Genomic DNA, 21,252 nt, shown 5'->3' with positions numbered 1-21,252 from the left:
TCTGAACCTGTGACCCAATCAGCACATGACTGCAGCCCATCTGTGACTTCCTCAGGGCGATACAGGGAATATACATAGCATGTGGATGCAGCCCACATAACCCAGAGAGCTACATATGTGGCTCACAATGGTAAATAGGTTGAGAACCACTGGGGGATCCCACACCTCTTAAGGAGTGCTGAGCCCCTTCGGATTCCATGGAGGCGTTTCTGTATTGCAGAGCAGGCACTCAGAACCTTGCAGGCATACTATCATCTCCATCCTAAAATCAAAGTACCACAAATTCTCTCCACCAGAGGAGAAAACAAAGCCATATTTCTGAGCAAATTATTTATTAATTCATTGATAGCCTTTTTTTGTCTAATTTTTATTTTCAAGTTTGTAGCACATTTCCCCTCCTTCCAGGATCTGACACCTAAGACTCTGAAGAAAACGTATTACTTACCTAGTTAAGACTCAGATTAAGACCAAAAAAAAGAAGGTTGAGTTTATTCTCTTGCATATAACTTTCACTTCCTCTAAGTGAAAGATAAGACTTCAAAAAGGGAAATAAAATTTGCTTTAAGAGACATTACACATGATGAATAGGGGATATTTTATTATATTTGCTTTCTTTACATCCAAGCAATAAAAGCAAATATGTTTCACCCTCTCCTTAAAATTCTTATTTCTAGCAATAGCTTTAAAAATACCCTCCTAATCCATAAGGGGCCAGTAAAAGTGGGTTGTATGTCATGACCTCATGCACTGAACTTTAATGCTTCAAAAGACTGTTGGAAAAATTAATTTAAATTATTTTCCAGTTTCCTACCATCTTTTCTGATATCATGCGATTGTGTTTTGGAGTAAGAGTTTTCAGTATGTTTTTAAAATGCAAAAATGAAAAAAAAGAAGAGTCCTGATTTATTTTCTTTCTATATAGTAAAGTTAGGTCTCTCTCTATCATTTGTATTTCCAGAGGTACTTTATATATTTTGCTACAGACCCTGCAAAAAGTTACAGGCAGAAGTTGTCTTACAGTCATATTTCTGAATCATATTCATGTTCCTTGGAAGTCAGATAAAAATAGAACCCAAGTATATTTTCATTGGCTGTTTTTACAGGATCCAACTGGAAATAGAAGGGAAATCTTCCTCCTCCCATACTGATTTTATATATATATATATATATATATATATATATATATAGGTAAAGGGATCTCTGAAGAGAGATGTCACAAGCGAAGGAACAGGAATATTTAACAATACAGTGCCCGCAACTTGGTTAAATAAACAAAAATGTAAACAAATGGAATGAGGAGGAATTTAATCTTTGCAGCACAAGGTGGCTGTTGCCACTCAGACTGAGCATGAACCACCCTTTGTCCTGATTGGCAGATGACCCCTCTCCAAAGTCAGTATGGTTACCCAACCAGAAACACACTCTGGCCCACCAAGGCCTCCCCACACATTTAGTGCACAAGCCACTTCCTCCCTAACCCTTTATCCCCCTCTCCCCCCACACACACCCCTCTGTAGTGTTAGAGCCTGACAGGTTCTCAGCAGCCTCTACCTATGAGTCTCTGACTCCCACAATACTTGGAGATACATACATCTTTCCCTGCCTTCTGCCATGGCCCAAACAACTGCATAAACACATTGACATGAGTACATGCACCCCTAAAGTTGCAACATAGTGTAGTGAAAACCCAAATGTGATTCTTGCTTAACCAGAAGGGGAAAAAGCCATCATGGTTAGCCCACAGAGCAGCATACATTGTTATAAAATTCCAATACAGTATCTAAAGGATAAGAACCAGCAGTTTGCTCTAAGTCTTGGTCCTGAACCAAGGGAGGAAAAACCTTGCTACAAAAGAATATGAATGGCCATTTGCTTCTCTCCCAGCTCAGACTAAAGGAGACAGGGGCAGTTCCCTTCCCTTCCTCTTTGCTAATAAGTAGGTTCCTTAGAGTCAAAGAAACAACCATTAGACAGACTAACACAAAGATGTGCTGTGACTGGTTGGGAGGGTAAGGAACCTCTAGCATCAATCCAGGGAAAACCTCAGCTAATCTAGCCCAGTAAATCTGTGAGGAGGGGATGCCTAAGCTGAATTAACCAACATTTTTATTTCCGTAATTCTCCTGCTCCAGCATCTTATCTTGGTAGTTTCACTTATTCTGTTAAGTAACGCTGATGTAGCACAACCATCTCAAGCTGCAGCTCTCTGCATAATAGTAATTTGCCATTATAGTATTACAGAAGTAACTCATCATAGCACAATGCAAGTGCATTATTTGGTTTTTCTGGAGTGAAGTCAGAACCAGAATCTTAACCAAAGGCTAACGGCTCTGCACACAATGCAAGAAACCGCACACAGTTCTCTTTGGCATTTCTTAGGCTGTATCTTGTGAGTTGTTCATAAACTAATGTCCCTTTAAGCATTAGAGAAAAATAAAGTGACAATTTTATTTCATTATGAATGCCAACATGGAACCATCATCTCATTGAAACTGTAAGCTATTGGTCCCTTAGCATCAAACATCAATAGGGATATTTTTAGAACGATGTGCAGAATCATTCATTATAATTCAAGCAGAGAAAAGAAATGTAGTAAACATGCAGTGTAAAATTAAATGCCTCTCTTCAGTCAGGACAGCAATTTCTTCCAAAGTTGATTTACAAATGCTACAAATCAATGTTTTCTCCTGATATTTTGGACTGCACACTTGCCCAGCAATTTGGAATAGCTTACTGAAACCACCATTCTTTTCCAATTATGTACAGTGCTTCAAGGGTACATTTCTAAAAGGCAAAGATATGCCAGGATGGTGGTAGTATATTATTATTACACTAACGTGAGCATCTAAGGTTGTGTCACTAAGTACAACCATTACAATCTATTCATCCATCCTGTAAGATGACCTGCACATACCAAAACAGATCTCAAACTTCCGAACAATGCAGCTTTTTTTTTTTTTTTTTTTTTTTTTAACTGAAGGTCCATGGGTGCATCAAAAACTTTGGCTATAACATGGATACCAGCATTCAACCAGCTTTCACAAGTTCTGGATGAGGAAGGTAGTGTGAATTAAGCTGACAACCAAACCTAAATCTCTGCCAGCTGGGAAGAGGGTTTGAAGCTAGCCAGCTTGCTGATTGGCTCATCTCTTCTTTGCATAGAATATATTAGCTGCCTTGGCATGTTATGGGAACACTGTTACTCCCAGTCAGTACAGGAACACCTTTGTGTTGCTTCAAGCGCTGGTTTGTAGAATTTGATTGGCATTTTGGCTAATAAACATACTTTGTGGTGGCAGTAGTTATAAGTTTCCCGGTATGCTATGGACTATGCTTGACCTCATATGTGAAGATCTGCAAGGAATTTTTCTCCAAGTAGATAAGTGGTACCCAGGTGATATGTGGAGGAATTTAGTCTTCACCCAGAATATTCAGTAAACTGGACTGGTTATTTCTTAACACTATTTTAAACAAGAATGCTGAGTGCTATCACCAATAATGGAGCTGTTGTGTCAACTTCTAATTTTAATTGGGAAATATTAATAGATTTGTCACAATTTATGACTGGCAAGAGTCCTTTGGCATTGTGATGCACTGTGGCCCTGTAGATTATTCCAACATAAGACTAAGGCTGGCGATTGAGCTGTGCAATGAGACGCAATAAGAATGATACCAAGGAGAAGCCATATTGTAGACAACTCTTGTCCTGGTAAAAGTCTTCCCACAGGGACAGGGAACTTGTTGGGGAATACCATGTGGATTGCAGTGGATCTAGTGGACTGGGGCTTGATGGGCCAGTGAATGGAACAAACAATGGCTGTTCTGGGCTGTTTTGATTTTCCGTCATGTTTTTATTCCTTCACATTTTGCTCATTTGTTAAACACATCCTCAGTAGCATTCATACCAAACTGAACTTCGTAGAGGTTTTTATTGACCTCTCAACTTACTGGTAAATTATAATGCCTAGTGGAGCAACATTGGTCAAACCTTTGGTTATTTAAAAATAACCCACCTATGTTTTATAGAACGTATGCTTAATAAACAGGTCAAAAGAAAATAAAGCTCCTTGGGTATTTTCATTGTATCTGAAATAATTTACTCCACATTGCCTATGATGCCTTGGGCAAGTCACTTAGGGCTACTCCACACTGGAAACTTACGTCAGCATAGCTATATCTCTTGGGGTGTGAAAAATCCACACCCCTCAGAGATGTAGCTATGCCAACCTAATCCCCGGTGTAGAGTGTACTAGGTCAATAGATGCATTCTTCCATCAACCTAGCTACCACCTCTTGGGGAGATGGATTGCTAATGAGAGAACCCCTCCCAGTGGCATAAGAAGAGTCTACACTGAAGTGCAGCTGTGCCACTATAACATTTTCAGTGTAGACATACACAGAGAAACTAAAGGTATCTCAGTTTCCCCATCTAGGAAATGGAGATAATACTTAGCTCCCAGTGGTAAATTACAATTGCCCCAATTGATTCTGTAATGTGCTATCTCATGACAGCTTCCAGAATTGCTGTTGCAGCCTAATGGTACAATCCTTCTGTTCCTTTTCTGGGAAACTAGCACTTGGAAGAATGGGACATACTGGTTAGAGAGAAGCATACTTACAGGAAGGGTGATAAAACAGTACAGTATTTTGCTATTTGCCTACCATTTCTCAACCCATGCTGACTTGGATGCCCAGGGTGGCCAGCCCATATACTTTAGGGTTCTTATCTTATTGACCCACTGTTTCATACTGAAGTTGATTTTATCTGTTCTGACAATGCTACACTTTTGTAACTATCCTATTGCTATTTAAAATGATATATGGCTGCTGTTCATTGACTATCTTTACAACTATGTACACCCCATTTCTTTTTCTTCATCTCGGATTATTAATTAAAAAAAAAACAAATATAAGTGTGAAATATTACTATTGCTAAAGAACTTTTCCCCCTACAGCCATGACTACCACCAGTCTAATTTCCAGAACACAAAACTAGAAATTGTGTACACATGCATGTTTTGCCCCAACTTTCTTTACACAACAAAACTTACAGTAAAATGCCCATTGTTCATATTTATTACTTTGTGTATAAAATTAACTATTAAGTGAAATGTATGAGTTGTTATAATAGATAACAGTTAAATAAGAATAACGTAAAATATTTAAAACATAGCCTAAGAAAATCTCAAATAACTATGTTGAGTAATACATTATCTATGAGCAAAACACACACAGTCTCTCAATATACATCTCTGCATCTCATTTACAGTATAGAGCGCAATTTCTGTACATTTTAAAGCATTAGCAAGTGGAATCTAAAGTAAGATTTGCTAATTGCTAGCTCAAAGCCTGGCAGGGAGGCGCTGCAGAGGCAGCACAGATATAAGAATCAGACAGACAGACTTCTGTTTCTTGACTAGCAGCCAGACCATGCTGAAGCCTCCATTCAAAGTAGATTTATTGCTACCTTACTGGCTTAAGGAAAAAAGAATCCTACCAAAAGTACAAAGGTTGCTGACATTAACTTTACCACCAAACCCTGAATTATGAAAGAGCCAAATCAAAGAAAAATGATGCATTCTAAAAAATAATTATTTTACTCATATTTTTTGTATTTTTCAATTGACTATATGGGGGTTTTTAATTAATTCAAAACAGAGTAATTTTAATCCTGAATCTTTTTAAAATTGAACAGATAATGCAGGATATCAATGTAACTAACAAATATTTTTCCCATTCTCTAAAGGTAATCTGAAAAGCTCAGTAGCATGAACTAAGTAAAATACGGCGCAAATCCTTCCTTGCTTCTGAAAATATTTGATTTAAAACTTATTGGAAATTGCAATATGGTAAAGAGAGTTAATGCACTTAACTACAAGGTCCCACTGTAAAGTAAATCAACTGCCAGTTACTCTTAGAGCATTGCTATAAACTACACTTGGGTAAACATATTTAAATGTATTAAGGAAGTTAGATGCAATTTAAATACCTAAAACAAGTGGGCAGTGTAATTATAATGTAATACTTTTGCAGACTTTGAAATGATTATATCCATATCTAGAGAAAGTGCCACTACAGCCAATTGGAGTTATGAATGTAAGGCGAGATCTGAATAAAATATCGAAACACTCTTTTACATATTACAAAGAAAAACCAAACAGCAGAATATGTCATCACACTTTCAGAAATCAAAACAGGAGGAAATCTAGCATTAAAATCAGTCAAGATGCCATGACATCTGAAAAGGTCTGCTAAATATTTTAAATGTGGGGTGGAGGAAGAAAGAAAATTAACCCTTTGAGACTACTTTCAAGAAATTTGAAGAAAAATGCACTTACAAAAGTCACTAAGAAAGTACTTAAAAGAACAGTATAATGTCTGGCTCACTATTACCATGTTTTCCCTAACCTGTAATTAATGAAAATTTGAAACTGTCCTCAAAAGCTCTATCAATACACATACATATCATCTTTTTATATGTGGATAAAATATGGGAGATATCAGTCACTTTCCACATGCAATAGGAAAAAAATGACCTTTCCAGTGGAAATATAAGTATATTTAACTCTGATGTGCAGAGCCAAAAATCAATTCTCTACAGGAATTCAGGGAGAAAAATAAGTCATACTGCATTACAATGTACAACTTTTCTAAAACCCATATTCTCATGTGTTATTTGCAAACCTATTTGTTTTATCACCACTCCAGGGCAAATATGAAACACTTTCTTCACAGGTAGCGATTTCCACCAAAATGAAAAGAACTTGAACAAAGTAAAATCTGTACGTGATCAAAGATACCAGAGTCAGGCAGTTCTTGTGAGCTAGTCATGCATATGGATGACCTTTTACAAAATTAAATTCTAGTCAAACACATCTTGCAATATAGGGTATTATGAAGAAAGTCTGTAAGCTCTCTTTCCATGGTAAACAAAAAACCCCGTTCCTATTTTAAGTACCTTTCATCAATCTCCTACTTCATATATCCACTATTAAACACATATTCTAGAAGTGAAGACACAATTTTTCCACATTGAGTACATCTGCTATGTTACAAACAGCGTAATCAGTATAATGCCTTCTTCATCCTTTAATATAATCAGAAAAGGGATGTAATCAAAAGGTTGAACCATCATAAGTCTTGATAAATACACAGTCCTTCTTGTATAAGTGTTCATGGTGAAATTAATAGTTTTATTATGAAAGAATGAACCATCCCTTTTAGCAACTTCATTACTTACCTTCCAGAAGGTAACGAAAATATTGGGCTAAGCCTCTGACAGTTCAACGGTTCCAAGACTGCCTAAAGTAATCATCTCATTAGTCAAAGGTAACAATGTGCATTGTAAAAGCAACTGGCTAAGCTTGTATAGGACAACTTAAAGTCACTAAATCAAAGGCTGGAGAATAGACTGACTGGTGCCTAGTTCAAGTCAGACAGACAAACTGTCAGCTTCGCAACCAGAGATCAAATGGGCAGAATCTCCCTTTACATAATGGACAAGGACTCCGATAATCTTATGGGGTTTTTTTTGTTAAAGCATTATTCTCATGAAATCTATAAAGCTTTTCCATGCAGTATACATTAAGGATTTTTAAAAATTATTTAAAAATTGGTTGTATGTATAGAATAATAGCTACATCATATGTCACAGAAAGGCTTTTTTTGGGGGGGAACACCATACCATACTCTAAAATTACCATGAAATTCCCTACCTTTATATGTAGCAGTATACTCTAATCCATTTTAATGTAAAGGAGCTATGAATTTCTGTCAATATTTCTCTTACTTTCAAAAATGCACAGTGAAAATTTAGGACAAGCTATGAAAAATAAACCCATTTCAGACTTGATATTTTTAAATAAAAACATGTATATGCCTTTTGTCAAGCAGAAGGTCATACATATTATAGTCAAATTAGTTACATTTATCAACCAAAAAGAGTCTATATGTACTACTTACATTCTAAAATGTATTCTTTGTAGTCTGTTTTTAAAAAATCACTAATTTTTGAATATCAACAATCATAAAAGCATTACCATGTTTTCTCATCATTAAATAATTGGTTTAAGCAAAATCATTACCACTTTGCCTTTAAAAAAAGAAAAGAAAAAAAAAGAGACAAACCCTATGCTGTATTTTCGACCTCCAAAATCTCACAGGATTATTTCTGATGGAATAGTACCCCTTTAGCTATACAGTTTCTGTTTCTTCTTATATAAAATATTTGGTAGAAGTTGAATTACCTTTCCAGAGATTCATAGGACATGAACTAAAATCTAATGCATCACTCAAACCAAGTCTCCACACCATTTTCTCATCAGCTTCTGCCTCCAAGAAAAGAGAATTGCCAAATAAACAAGCACAGAACAGAAAGGGGAAAGCTCTTATTTTTTATTTTCATGCTGTGGATGTCGCTACTTACTTTGCTAAGATATCATCACAAATCCAAAATGATTTCAATTACCCAGCGGAGTAATCACTGTTCGGCATCTGTAAGGGATTGATAAGCTGAGCTACATTACAGGAGTCCCTCTGCAGACTGTACCATTCCTGAACAAGCAGGTGGGGGAGGGAGCTGATATTTCTGTCAGAGCATCTTTGCTAGCAGAGGGCAAGCATAGGGTACATGTATTGCCTGCCATTTAAGATTGCTGAAGAAGGAAAGCAAACAGCAGCTACAGTAAGGGAAGAAAATGTTTCTCTGTAAGGAAAATGGACTGAACCACCATGTTGTTGTTTGTGGTTTTAATACTTCCCTTGGGATAATGACAAAAACGGAAGATGGCAAACTACCAGGAACATGCCACTTACTCTGAAATGGGAGAAACCTTCAAGGACAAGGACTGTCAAGTTCTATCACTATCATTTGAGAAGGGGGGCAGGAAAGGATCTATATGGAGGGAGACTGGAGGAGCTGAGGGAAAGCAACAAATTCACTGCATCTTTACTGATCACACAGACTGCATAAACTATTTTCTGAATTTCAGGTCATAGTGCCACGTGCTTTCCAATTTTTTTTATTTAATGACAAATTCAAAAGCAAACAGTACAAACATTTCTGTACTTCAAGTTATTTTGCCTAAAAATCACATTTTGCCAGTAATAAATAAGTTCTCAAGCAAAGCTACATGAAAACAAAAAACCAAACAAACAAAAAAGCACAGCATAAATATATACTGTATATTCCTATATACTCAGAAAAAATATTTTGTGCTTCTGGGTCTGCAGTATTTATACTATATTTCTGTTTATTTCACAATGTTATGCTCTTACACAAATTTAACACCCAGTACAGTAAATTTAATTTAAATTGCTCTCATGAGAATATAATGTAAAAACCTAGCAAAAACATATGGTGGTAATGTTCAGCATTTTTTTAAACTAATTAGAACATAGGACCCTTTTTAATGCTTCACGCTAAATATATTATGGGGGTGGGAGGGTTGTTATGAGACAGAACCATCTTTTGGGGGTGGGGGACCACCGTTTTCTTCAAAATAGCATCTAAAAGGTTAATAGCAACTTTTCATTTTCTAAGAAATTATTGCATATTGTTTTTAGTCAGCTACTTTCTATGTAGTATTTTTAGAAAATTACAACTTCATATCTGGAATTAACATGTAAATATACTGGGCTGAGGGTGTGGGGGTTTAAACTAGAGTACATGCCATACCATAGCTGTACAATAAGCACTTAAAGCACATATTGTAGAAAAAAATAATCCAGCTAATACAGGGCAAAAGGAGAGCCACCTCTTCTTTAAAAGACATTACATTTTACATATAAATAGCACAGTTCATAACTGCAAAGTAAATTACTGTCAACATTTGACCCCAAAGGGTTAGCGTATATACAGTACAAGCACATTTACAAATGTCTTAAGCATGCAAAATATTCACAATGTCCTAGGCACTCTGTTTTACAAACTATAAATTCAGATTCTGCATGTGAAACAGTGCAGAGTCTATATGGAAATTGACTAAATACTGAAAAATTTCATCTGTTTCTGAAAGCATGTATAAAACACTATGCCTCAAAGTTAAAAGCTTTTCCAGGAGTATCCTAAGGACAGCAGTACTTCGTGACTGCGCTGTGTCTTGGACAAGAGCAGCAATTGCAACTAAGCATACCTCCCTGAGCACTAATAAGAGTAGCTGTACTGATGCTCTGTCATCCTTGCTTACTTGCTGCTCAGAATATCAATTCAGCCAGTTAAACTAAAAGTCTGCACTGCACTGCACTGCACCAAAATGGAAGCTATTTTTTAAAAACCCTGCTCGGATTACTGATCAAAGAATCTTAATCTTTGTTGATCAATGAAAAAAATGAGGTGAAAGTTAAAATGGGATTGGAACTAATATGATCTTTTCTAAAAGGAAGATGCCATTATCACTAGAAAGCTTGAAGCAATACATGCATGTCATGACATCATATGCAGTGTTCAACACAGTTCTGCATATGTTTTACTAAGCAAGTCTGTGTTTCTAACGGTGACTTTACGGAACTCTGAACTCAGTTTCACATCTGAAATCAAGTTAAACAAAGCAACCACAGGAAAAAAAATGTTATAGCTTAAGATGTGTTCCACTGAGGTTCAAAAATTTTAACTGCTGGTGACCTCTGCTGCTCTGCTGGAGTGCCAGTGCTGTATACTGAAAATGTTCAGTTGTTACAAGTCAAATTTTTCCATCTATCTGAATGCAAGTTTTAGATCTATTTTTAAAACCGACTGATATAACTAAAGCCAAAAGATAATTAACAAGGAAGATTAAACCAAGTATTTGTTCAAGGTTGGGGTTTTTTGTTTGTTTTTAATAATCAAAAGAAAGCGCTAACAAAGTTTAAAAACCTTTATTCAGTGTATCTAGCTGTTGCTGATTTGCATGTTTGTTTAGAAGATTCTGTGTCAATGTACCATAACCATAATCAAGTTATTGAGTCAGATAAACTTTTAGAAAATATTTTATTCTTCTCGTTGCACATATTAAGCATGGGGAAAAGGAAGGAAGAGAAGAAGGAAGGAAGGAAAATAATAAGTGCATATTCAAGAAGGAAAAATCCTAGCTATTTTTGTATGATGTAAATGAATTATTGAAGAACTATTCCAGGAAAAAAGTTTGCATGCAAGTGTTCCCAATGCTCATTTAATGTAGGGCCTCAAAAGTGCAGTACCACATAACTTGATGAACAAGCTATTAACCTTGTTGCTAGTCTCATCAGTTAGGGGCCTATTTCCCAGTGATGTGTGCATGTTACCGCCTGTGTTGGCATTACCTTCATCCTAATACTGCAAGTCATCTCGCTGTCACCTGGGCAACAAGGGCCAGCTAACATTACTGAGCAGAAATCCCAGAAGATGTGCCTCCTGGAATAAGAAAGGAGCTGCTAGATTCAGGGATTGCACCATGCACTGCAATTGGGAGCACACTGTAGTTTTGTGTAGTTATATTTATCTTTCCTTGGGGTCTAGAGGTACAAAATCTTCAGAGATGCCACAGATCTTTTCATCTGACAAAACAGAGCTGCTACCAAAAGGCAGCACTATCACGAAATCTGCACCAAGTCATAGTCTGAATCCTCAAATAAGAATGAAGTTTTGCTTGCTTGCTTTATGCTAGTCAAACTTCCTGATAGACTCCTTGTAAAAACTGCCAAGCACAGGGAGTACCTGCTACTTGGGGAAACATCATCATGTGGTTTACACAGACACTCATCAGTACATCTATTGCCATTTAACAAATGCAGCCAAAAACAGCATATTATTGCTCCCAAGAATATGCCACATCCACATTGCATATTACTAGTACCACCAACAAAGGTCTGGAACTAAGAAATTTCAGCTTGTTTTTATTGATTTTGAAGGGTTTCAGAGGAATATTGTTTAGCTCCAACCAACAACTTAACACCTGAATTCTTTGGGCGCTAAGAATTAAATTAATTATCCTTTTATATATGTGATCAGTCACTTAAACCATACAGTATGTAGAAGTATTAAAATGGCAAAGTTACCTAGATAATTGTCCAGACAGAACATAGATTTGATAGTATTATTTGTACTACCTTTAGTGATTAAAATTTCGATTAAAGTGTGGCTGAAAAAGTCCTATACCAATGGAATCCAGTTACTTCTGTCCCACACCAAAAGCAAATGAGAACACAAAAATCATTCAGCAATTAATATTTTAAAGGGAGGAATCACTCTTGAAGTCCAAGCCCTGCTTGTGCCTACTTTATGGAAAGAAATGTTACAAGATCTAGGCTTTGGGAATTGGGACATTTACAAATGATGTGTTGTACTACCTAGAGATCAAATGTATTTTACAGATTAAACCTCAGTATTTAGGTGACATTTTGTCATAGGACAGAGGCAAGGTTTCTTAGATGTCCACAAATTGAACCATTTTCTTCTTACAAATTCCTATATTCTGGAACCACTCTCTGCCTGAGCCTCTGTATGAAAATGGTTACTGAATGGATTTTTAGAAAGACTACATTTAAAACTCAAGATCTTAAAATCTTATAAGACTGGTCACCCATCAAAAAGACCATAAAATCTTAGTATTCAGCAATATGTCCTCTGCTTTTTCTCACTGAACAGGAAATTCTGCCTACAAGATGGTTGAAATCCTTAGTGCTAAACTACCTCAAGTAAGAGACAAGAGACTTGTCTTTTGAGAACAAAATGGAAGGAAATTCTTTTACATTAGCCTTACAAGGAGCCAACTGGCTAAAATAGACATGTGAAGGCTGGGGGAAGCAAAGATTAGAAGGATGGTGGAATTGGGCTGTTGAATTAGACACACCACTGGCAAAACTGAAGTCATGACTACACTAGTGGTGCTTTATCAATACACCTATATAGGTACAGAACTTCCAGTGAGGACGCAGCTTATACCGACAGAGTTGCACATTTGCCAATGTACCTTATTCCTCCCCTCGCCCACCCAGACACAAGCAAAACAAGCTATATCAATAAAAGCACAGTTTTGCCATTGTAACTGAGGCTACCTTAGGAGTTTCTGCTAGCTCGGCTCTGACAATCAGGGATCACAACCCTGACCAACATTGCTCTTCCAGCAGAGATCTTAGTGTAGACATAACCTAAGTAACAGTGGCATGGGGAGTCAAACTTTAACTGACTATTTAGAAAATAAGTTACAAGCATATCCAGGTACTGGAGAGCCCTGAAGACAAAAGAAATCTGTGGTTGTGTCTACACTACAGACTTCTGCTGGCATAACTATGTTGGTCAGGGGTATGAAGACATGTGATTGCTGATCAACATAGCTGTGCCAGCAAAAGCCTTTTGTGTAGATTCAGTTATTCTGGCAAAACTGAGCTGAGCTTTTACCATAAAGCATATTTCACTTTAGTTGAGAGAGATGAATAAGCTATCCAGCACATCTTTGCCAGTATAAGCTACATCCACACTTAGGAGCACTTTGCTGATATAGTATATTAGTACGGTAAAGTGCTCCTAGTGTAAATGTGGCCTGTGTTTACTTTCTTTGCAGAACAATTTTATTCCATGTGTGCTGGAGGTTGATGACATGAGCAACTCTCATTTAGGACCCCTTTAGAAGAACAATTTAAAATAGGAAAAGTGAGAGCATGATTTGAATACCTCTTTCAGAATCTTGGGACTAAGACAAGATTTTCTGTGAGGCTATATAAGAAAAGGAGTAACATCTGAAGTCAGCAGCAGACTCCTGATATTTTTCCAATCTCAGCCCAGCCACTTAAAGCAGAATAGCAGTCTGGCAGCCTTTCATATTTTTAAACCTTATTTATTAGGTTGATTTGCTAAACTTTAAAAACAAGAATGAAATCTGTTTTCAAATGGACTATTTCTTCAGTTTTACAACATTTATAGTAATATTTCTGCGATTAGAAACAGCTTGCATTTCAAACCTGAACAAGCATGTTGCTATAACACGAAGCAATGAGACAATGGATGTAGCATGGAAAAAGGACCCAGGATTCTAATTCCAAATTCTAATTCTGTTTCTACCACTAATGGATTGTGCAGCATTGGATAAATCACTCACTCTCTCTGTGCCTCAATTTCTTCATCTATAAAATAGGAATAGTACTTACCAGGTTACATTATAGGGGTGCTAAGTAGATCAAGAGGTTAACATTTGTATAGCACTTGCAACATGCAAAGCTCTAAGTATCATTATTGTATGGTGTACTACCTTTTCTTTTCAGGAACAGCGTTTGATACAGCTCAACTGCTTTTCGGAGATACAAAAGTTATTAAGTGAACTATTTAATGTTATGAAATATGGAATGTGAATGTTGCAGTTAAGTCTGTATATTTACTGTTCCTTTAAATTATAGCTGTACTATAAGTATTGCATTTTTTATTTCTCCACCCACTACAACCAATAATTACTTCCCTTACTAACCCATAAATGACAGGACTTGAGCCCAATTTCTATCCCAGTTTACCTCCTGGTTCCATGAAGTGCCTAAGTTTTCCAGGGTCTCCAGGCCAATCCAAGACACCAGAGCCCTTCACACCCAAATCCTGATTCCTCCTTTACCTTCTAGCCACTCACTCCCCAGTAAGAGATTCAACTGACTCCTCACTCCCAGCACAAATCCCAATCCCCCTTTCCAGAACTGCTAGCAAGAGGTAATTTCAACCCTTTCCCCACAATACTCCTGGATCCTGCGTCCCATCACCTTCTATATCCCACACAAATTTCAAATACCTGTACAATTCTCAAATCCTTGGCAGCTTGCAGTGACTAATTACAGCCTTGCTTTTCCAGCTTGTGCTGCAATGTTGCTGCATAATAATAATTATGGTTTTCCTTAAAATCCCAGCTCCTGGAGTCAAGTGGATGTGTGATGATTTCAGCCTTCATTCTTAAAGAAAAAGTAAGTTTCTCGCCCTCGTGGCTGTGGAGAAAACTTCAAAATGTGACCCCAGTGCATCCTAAAGGCTCAAAAAGCAGAAGGAAAATAAAAAGAATCTCAAATCTATTATTTTTACATAATCATGATTTTAAAGCCAATCTCATGATTTTTCGTGAGCCTGACTCATAATTTTTTGAACATTTGGGGTTGGCGGTACTGCAGTATGCACATGTAGGTATTTCTGTCCCCCAGCCTATTTTCACAGAACACCGTTAGTGAACACGGAGAACATAGCCCCTTCCTGCATTCTTCCCTCTATGAACATGCAGGGCTGCCTTGTCTGAGAAGGATGGAGTAGGAGACAGGCCCCTTGTGAACACAACAAAGGATAAGGAAAGCAGGGCCTAAGACAGGAGGAATTGGAGTTCACAAGGAGCCTGAAGCTCCAAGCAAACCCACAGTGAACTTGGCTTACTGCTCATCTCTGCCAATACAAGACCAGAAAACAGGGTGGGATGGCCATACTGTCATAGTTCAGAGCAACCGCAACTGAAGTTCCCTTTAGTGTCCCTGCAAGGGCACTCACATTCAGCTTCCAGCTCTCCTGCTATTACCTCAGTTGAGTGAAGATCCACATTTCACTCCCTTCTGACCAGGATATGTTCAGGGTGCACAGTTCCCTGCCTTCACCATGTACTTCCCAGCAAAGACAGTCTGCAAAACAGACCTGCTTGCTTTCTTGTCAGACTGATAACAGAGTGATTGCTATGGATATAAAGTTATCACACAGCTCTTTCTACACAAGCTTACTTTTTTCCCCTCAAGATAAAAAACATTACAGAAAACATTAAAAACTATAAAAGAACCTACACATACTAATAAGTTTACCAAAGTTCATCCCAACTCTAAAGTGGGATTTGGCAGGAAAAATCTTTCAATACCCCATCTTTGGGATTTCCTTGTAGTTACAAGTTCCTCCCAGCTTTAGTTCAGAACATGCACCCAGTCTTATGAGGCCCCAGTTGGCCAAGTCCTTCCAACCCTTACCTAAGAATTGGGGCCCTCCATGGACCAGAGATCCTGGATCAGGAAGAAGGCCCCAAAAATGGAGAATCCAGTTTGAACTAGCATACGTGTTTCTCTCCAGGAGGGATGGCTTCAAAGGCTGATAATGGAGGAAGTTCATCAGCATCCCCCCTTCTACTAGAGAAGGTATACACAGTGCCACATCAACACGTATACGGGTGCATTTTTAGTACAATGTGCCCCCAAAGATGTTAACCCCAATTCAATAAAGGGTAACAATTCAGAAGACAGGGTGGGATGACCATACAAATAAGGACAAAGACTTTTGAACTAGGGAGGGGGTTCTAGGCTGGAGGAGTGGTTCTGCCTGTGTATTAAGAACCTGTAACCTGCTTGTACCATCTGTCAGGGTGAGACACTGCGTGATTTAAATCCTGTTTAGTTTGTAGAATTTAGGCTGCAAGTTTATTTTTGGTTTCTTAAGTGACCAACTAATTTTTTATGTCTACCACTTATCACTTAAAATCTTTCTGTAGTTAATAAATCTGTTTTATATTTTAGGTAAAACAGTGTGTTTGGGTTGAAGTGACTGGGAAATCTGCTCAGTTTACAAAGACTTGTGCATGTCCACTTTCCTTGGAAGAAGTGGTGAACCGGATAATGAACTTACATTGGCCAAGTTTCTGACCAGCGCAGGACAGCAGTACTGGGGGGAATTGACTGGTGCCTCTCTATTGCTGGCTCACGAGTGGCTGGGGAAAGAATTCATGTAACTCTGTTGGTGAGTCCCTGCCTGTGGATGTCTGTGTAAGTGCAATATCTACCAGATGTTTGTTGCTTGATAACAGCATTACAGTGTGAGAGAGAACCCAGGTAAACATTCCTGCAATCTAGCTGGATGTGGGGCTCCACCTGCTGTTAGGCTAGGTAATAACTGCACCTGGAGGGTTTTGCTGTTTGTCACTAGGCAAGGCATTGTGAGGGAAGCCCAGGCTGGAGCGTTAAAGGGGGGACTCAGTGGTCCCAGGTTGCATCCAGGAGGCACAGTCACACTTTTTTTCTATAGTTTTAATTGGGTAGATGGAGATCCTGGCTCCTGCTGAAGATACTGGCATTTCAATCTCAAGTGAAGACTTCTGTTGTCATTAAAGAAAGACACAAGCTGCAAAAAGTGGCTCTAAATGTAGATTTCAAATGAACCAAAACTTCAGAAGTGATTGGGACTACAGTTACGGTTTATCAAGTTATAGAGGTAGCTGTGAAATGGGGGTCGAGTCACAATTCCAAAGTACATCCTCCTCAAAGTTCAAGGATGTTAAGAAGCAGCATTTTGGTTCAGCCCCAACTCCTGTTGTCACTGGTGCAAAGTACTGTCATGAGAACAGCAGTGTTTGATGCCCTTTCTTCCTATTGTTGGTTTATATTTCATATAATGTAAAATGTTCTCTGAAAATATTATTCTTGCAAAATGGATTAAGCTAATTTGGAAAAATGCACTCTGATTCCAAATAACGTCCACACACTGAGTTATCCTGGAATAGTTCCAGAGTAACTCAGCCTGTAGACAAGCCCTCAGATACCTTACATGGTTGCTTTTCAAGGGTGACAAACACCCAGATTGCATCATGCCTCACACCATAAAAATGCTTAATCCTTTCATTGTTTTCTTAGAAACCCTGTGTACTACGTATCAGCAATAACATGCCTGGATAAGGACTTAGGGCTAGTCTACACTAGAAGCGCTACATCAGCACAGCTGCACAAATGAAGACACTTTTTGCTAAAAGGAAAGCACTCTCCTGTCAGCATAATTACTCCACCCCAGCAAGAGGCGGAAGCTATGTCAGCGGGAGAGCGTGGACAGCACTTCGGTTGCTGTAACTTGCGTCACTCAGGGGGGAGGTCGCTTTTTCATGCCCCAAGCGACGCAAGTTAGATTGACTTAATCAGTAGTATAGACCTGTCCTTGGTGCAGGAGTTAAACGGTATCTAGCAAATTGACGATGTGAGTATGGAAATATTTTTAGGTATTTTCTTAAGTGAGATAATCCTTCAAATTATTTACTAGAATAATAGCCTTTCATCAGAAGCATTAATGAGCATTCCCAGTTAAAAGGATATCAGCATACTGAAATATTGGAGTCATTCTGTATTAATGAACCCAAATGAGTGACATCACAGTGCTGAATGTAGCTAAAGATGGATTAAGGTAGGATTCATGACATCAAAGTTTGGATCCAAATATACATAGTTCGGCTCCTTCCACCAGAAATGCTTTGAGACTAATGGAAGAGCACAAGTTTGCATCAGCAAGGAGCCAGGAGCACTTTGGTTTGTTAATGGGAATGGGGGTGCATGGCCGTCCTTTAGCTGGAAAGGATCTACATCACATGCAGGCTTAAGCCACCACTGCCCATAGACCACACACACTGTATGGGCAATTGTTTGTTAAATTTTAATTGTGTGTTCCTCAGACACAGATTTTGTAGTTCTTGCCCATGGCCCAACAATAGCCAGATTCACATGCTGGGAATATGTTTGTAACAGGGCAAAAAATGGTAGAGGTTTTGCAGCACTGCTTTGAGCACCAAGAATTAGGAATTAAGCATAACAATATCTCTGAAAATACTATTTTGCTCTAAAAACATAATTCTGACAAATCTAATTGAGAGACATCTGGCAGCTCACTGCATTACCACACAGGAAAATCCAATTTGGGAGCATCCCAGAGGGGCGGGGGAGTGCTTGATTTCTCTTCAGAATCTGATAACAGAGTGATTGCTACAGGGGGGTGCAGAGCTTGTCACACCATCAGTGCTTGTCATAGCGCTGACAGTACCCACCCTCTTTGTCAGCGTTAACACCAATACATATTCTGGCATCAAGGTTTGTGCTGTGAGTAAATCTGTTGAACGACTTGATGTGCGGCAATAAAACTACAAACCATCGTGATTAAATTCCCACAGTCCCTGCCTACTCTTTCATTGGCATGTACTGCCATAATTCTCATCTTCTGGCATGTGCCCTTGCCAAGTGCGTAGGCAAAGAATGCTCTGGGCTCTAACACCTGAGACATCATATCACAAATAATGGTTTTAAAAAAATAAAAATAAGAAAGCGGAAGTTAATAAATACCGACACCTCACAGAAAGGGCAAGACAGGAAAGAGAGAAAAGCTAATTTACAACAGCAAAACAGAAAGAAAATCGTAAAACAATTGCAGTCCTAGCAAACAAAAGCATCACTCTTCCATCTCCCTATTTAACTGTTGCAATGTGTAGCATGCACAGTCTATTAAGGGACTGATAATCCAAGATGAGTAGTCTCACCTCGCATTGCAGCTAATGGAGCTGAAAAGGCTCAGCACCCTGGTGGATCTGACACTAAAGGAGTAAACTACTATCATTGCCAATTTAAAAAAAAAAAATCCAGATGAGGAGAACCATGGGAATGTGATAAATAACTAATTTGTATATAAATAGGATAATTTTAAGTTATCATAAGAATACTAAAAATGAACAAAAGACCATTCCCTAGAAGAGTAACATCATAGGCTGGTAGCCATTTTAGATATGCAGTAGCTATTCCAACCCTAATTTAAACAGCATCACTTCTTAAAGAGATATTTTGGTAGGATGCCTCTCTCATCTTTGCTACAGGTATGTGATTTATTTATTTTAACATAGTACTGGTTTGCTAGCATTGCTATCATAAAATTTGTGAGATATTTTTACAGCTTGTCTGTCTTTGCAATTACTCACATTTTGCATCCAATCACTTTTTTTTATAAATTGACTGTCACGGGGCTAGAAAATACTTCAGACATGTAGCCTCTAAAAGTGTGGGGTTCTTTCCAAAAGCTCAAAGGAAAAAGGAGGTAATTCAAACCCAATCCCTGCAAACACTTATGCGTTTGGACTTCAGGGAGACTACATTTGCACTTAAATATAAACGCCTGTGTAAATGTTACAACTGAGGCCCCAAACTTGTAGAACAGGCCATTTTTCCACGTTCAAAGATGCTAGCTGACCTTGAGGAGAAGAATAAAATGTGACATCACCCAATATGTGCTCAGTTCAGTTTAATGAAGGTATTTCAATTATCTGCCCTCATATACAGGAACACAGAGTTAAAACACAGATAGTCCATATTAAATTTAGTCCATTTATTTAATACTTCTGACTTCAACTTCAGGAGAGGAAAATTAGTTTCTCATTAGCTACTGTGGTTCAAACACAAAGAAACTGGAACTCTTTAGAGAGGACTCAAAAATAAATATATGCATGGTTCCATAAATAATTGTGGCAATGTACTTTTAGCCCTGACTTACAAACATCCAACTGACTAAAACACAACTCTAATATGCTAAAAAAAATATACCCATTCTTCATTAATAATTTAAAATGTTCTAAAAGGCTGAAGGTTAATTGAATGCTTATTTTCCCCAACAGCTTTATGAAAATTCTAAGAAAGCCTGAACTCTCCCTGATTAAGAAATCATGTACAGTATTTTCTGTACCCAACACGTACAATTTTCCAGAATGCTACCTGAAACGTTGGCATTAATTTACTAACTTATTTGGTTGTCATGTTTTAGCTGACTTCATTGAACCAGTCTACTAGAAAGCTCTAAATTGCTAAAGAGCAACCCATTTGACAATTTTAAAGTTATCTAATCAGTCTTTCATCCTGTATACTCAGCAGTGCAAATGCCATCACCTTCACTCCTAATGGCGATTTAATTTGATTTAAAAAGGAGGAAATGGATTGTGTTCACACAGACCAAAAAAAAAAACCTACCCACATCACACACAAAACTTCACAAAACCTTTATACAAACATGGTTCACTCCTGATAACAGTTAGTTATGTGAATGTAACTCAAGAGTTCATAGTTTTAGCAAATCATTTACCACCATGTGTAACTGGCCTAAGAAATTCCTATCACCAAGGAAATAAACAGTGTTCCCCTGAATTAGCAGGATCACTGGTAAAGAAGCAGACAGGATTGGCCCACATAAACCCCCATCCTCTTGGCCAGAAGGATAATGAGAAAATTGGGAAATGCTCATAGCTTAACAAAAAAAAGGCAAGAAGTTTCCCTTGGTATATGTTAAAGCCAGGAATGCCTATTCTGCATCTTCAAAGTCACAGGGGCCAATCAGATTCCCAATAAAGTCCATTGGACTCTTTCCACTGACTTCAATGGAAGCTGGATTAGGCACATAGAGAATAATTACTCATTTATAAAAAGTGGAACTAACTGTGACTATCTAGAAATCTTCCCTAATTTTTGTTCTTTAAGCTAATTTTGGTGGCCAATTCTACAGGAAAGAACCCCTCAATACAGTGCACC

At 37.9% G+C, this 21,252-nt stretch overlaps 1 protein-coding gene across 1 annotated transcript in view; it reads right to left on the bottom strand.

The window, feature by feature from the left end:
* Window positions 1-8,495, bottom strand: part of LOC137166402 (plasma membrane calcium-transporting ATPase 2-like) — a 348,197-nt gene extending 339,702 nt beyond the window's left edge. Inside the window, exon 1 of the mRNA XM_067568107.1 lies at window positions 8,426-8,495. The gene's annotated coding sequence lies outside the window, so the exon portion shown is untranslated. The remainder of the gene's footprint in view (window positions 1-8,425) is intronic.
* Between the last annotated feature and the right edge of the window lie 12,757 nt (window positions 8,496-21,252).

The sequence above is a fragment of the Emydura macquarii genome, unplaced genomic scaffold (assembly GCF_026122565.2).
Source record: "Emydura macquarii macquarii isolate MOO-44397 ecotype Brisbane River unplaced genomic scaffold, CSIRO-AGI_Emac_v2 contig_2846, whole genome shotgun sequence".
NCBI classification, from domain to species: Eukaryota; Metazoa; Chordata; order Testudines; family Chelidae; genus Emydura; species Emydura macquarii.
The sequence above is the reverse complement of the archived record's forward strand: the minus strand, read 5'-3'. Positions and strand labels throughout refer to the sequence as shown.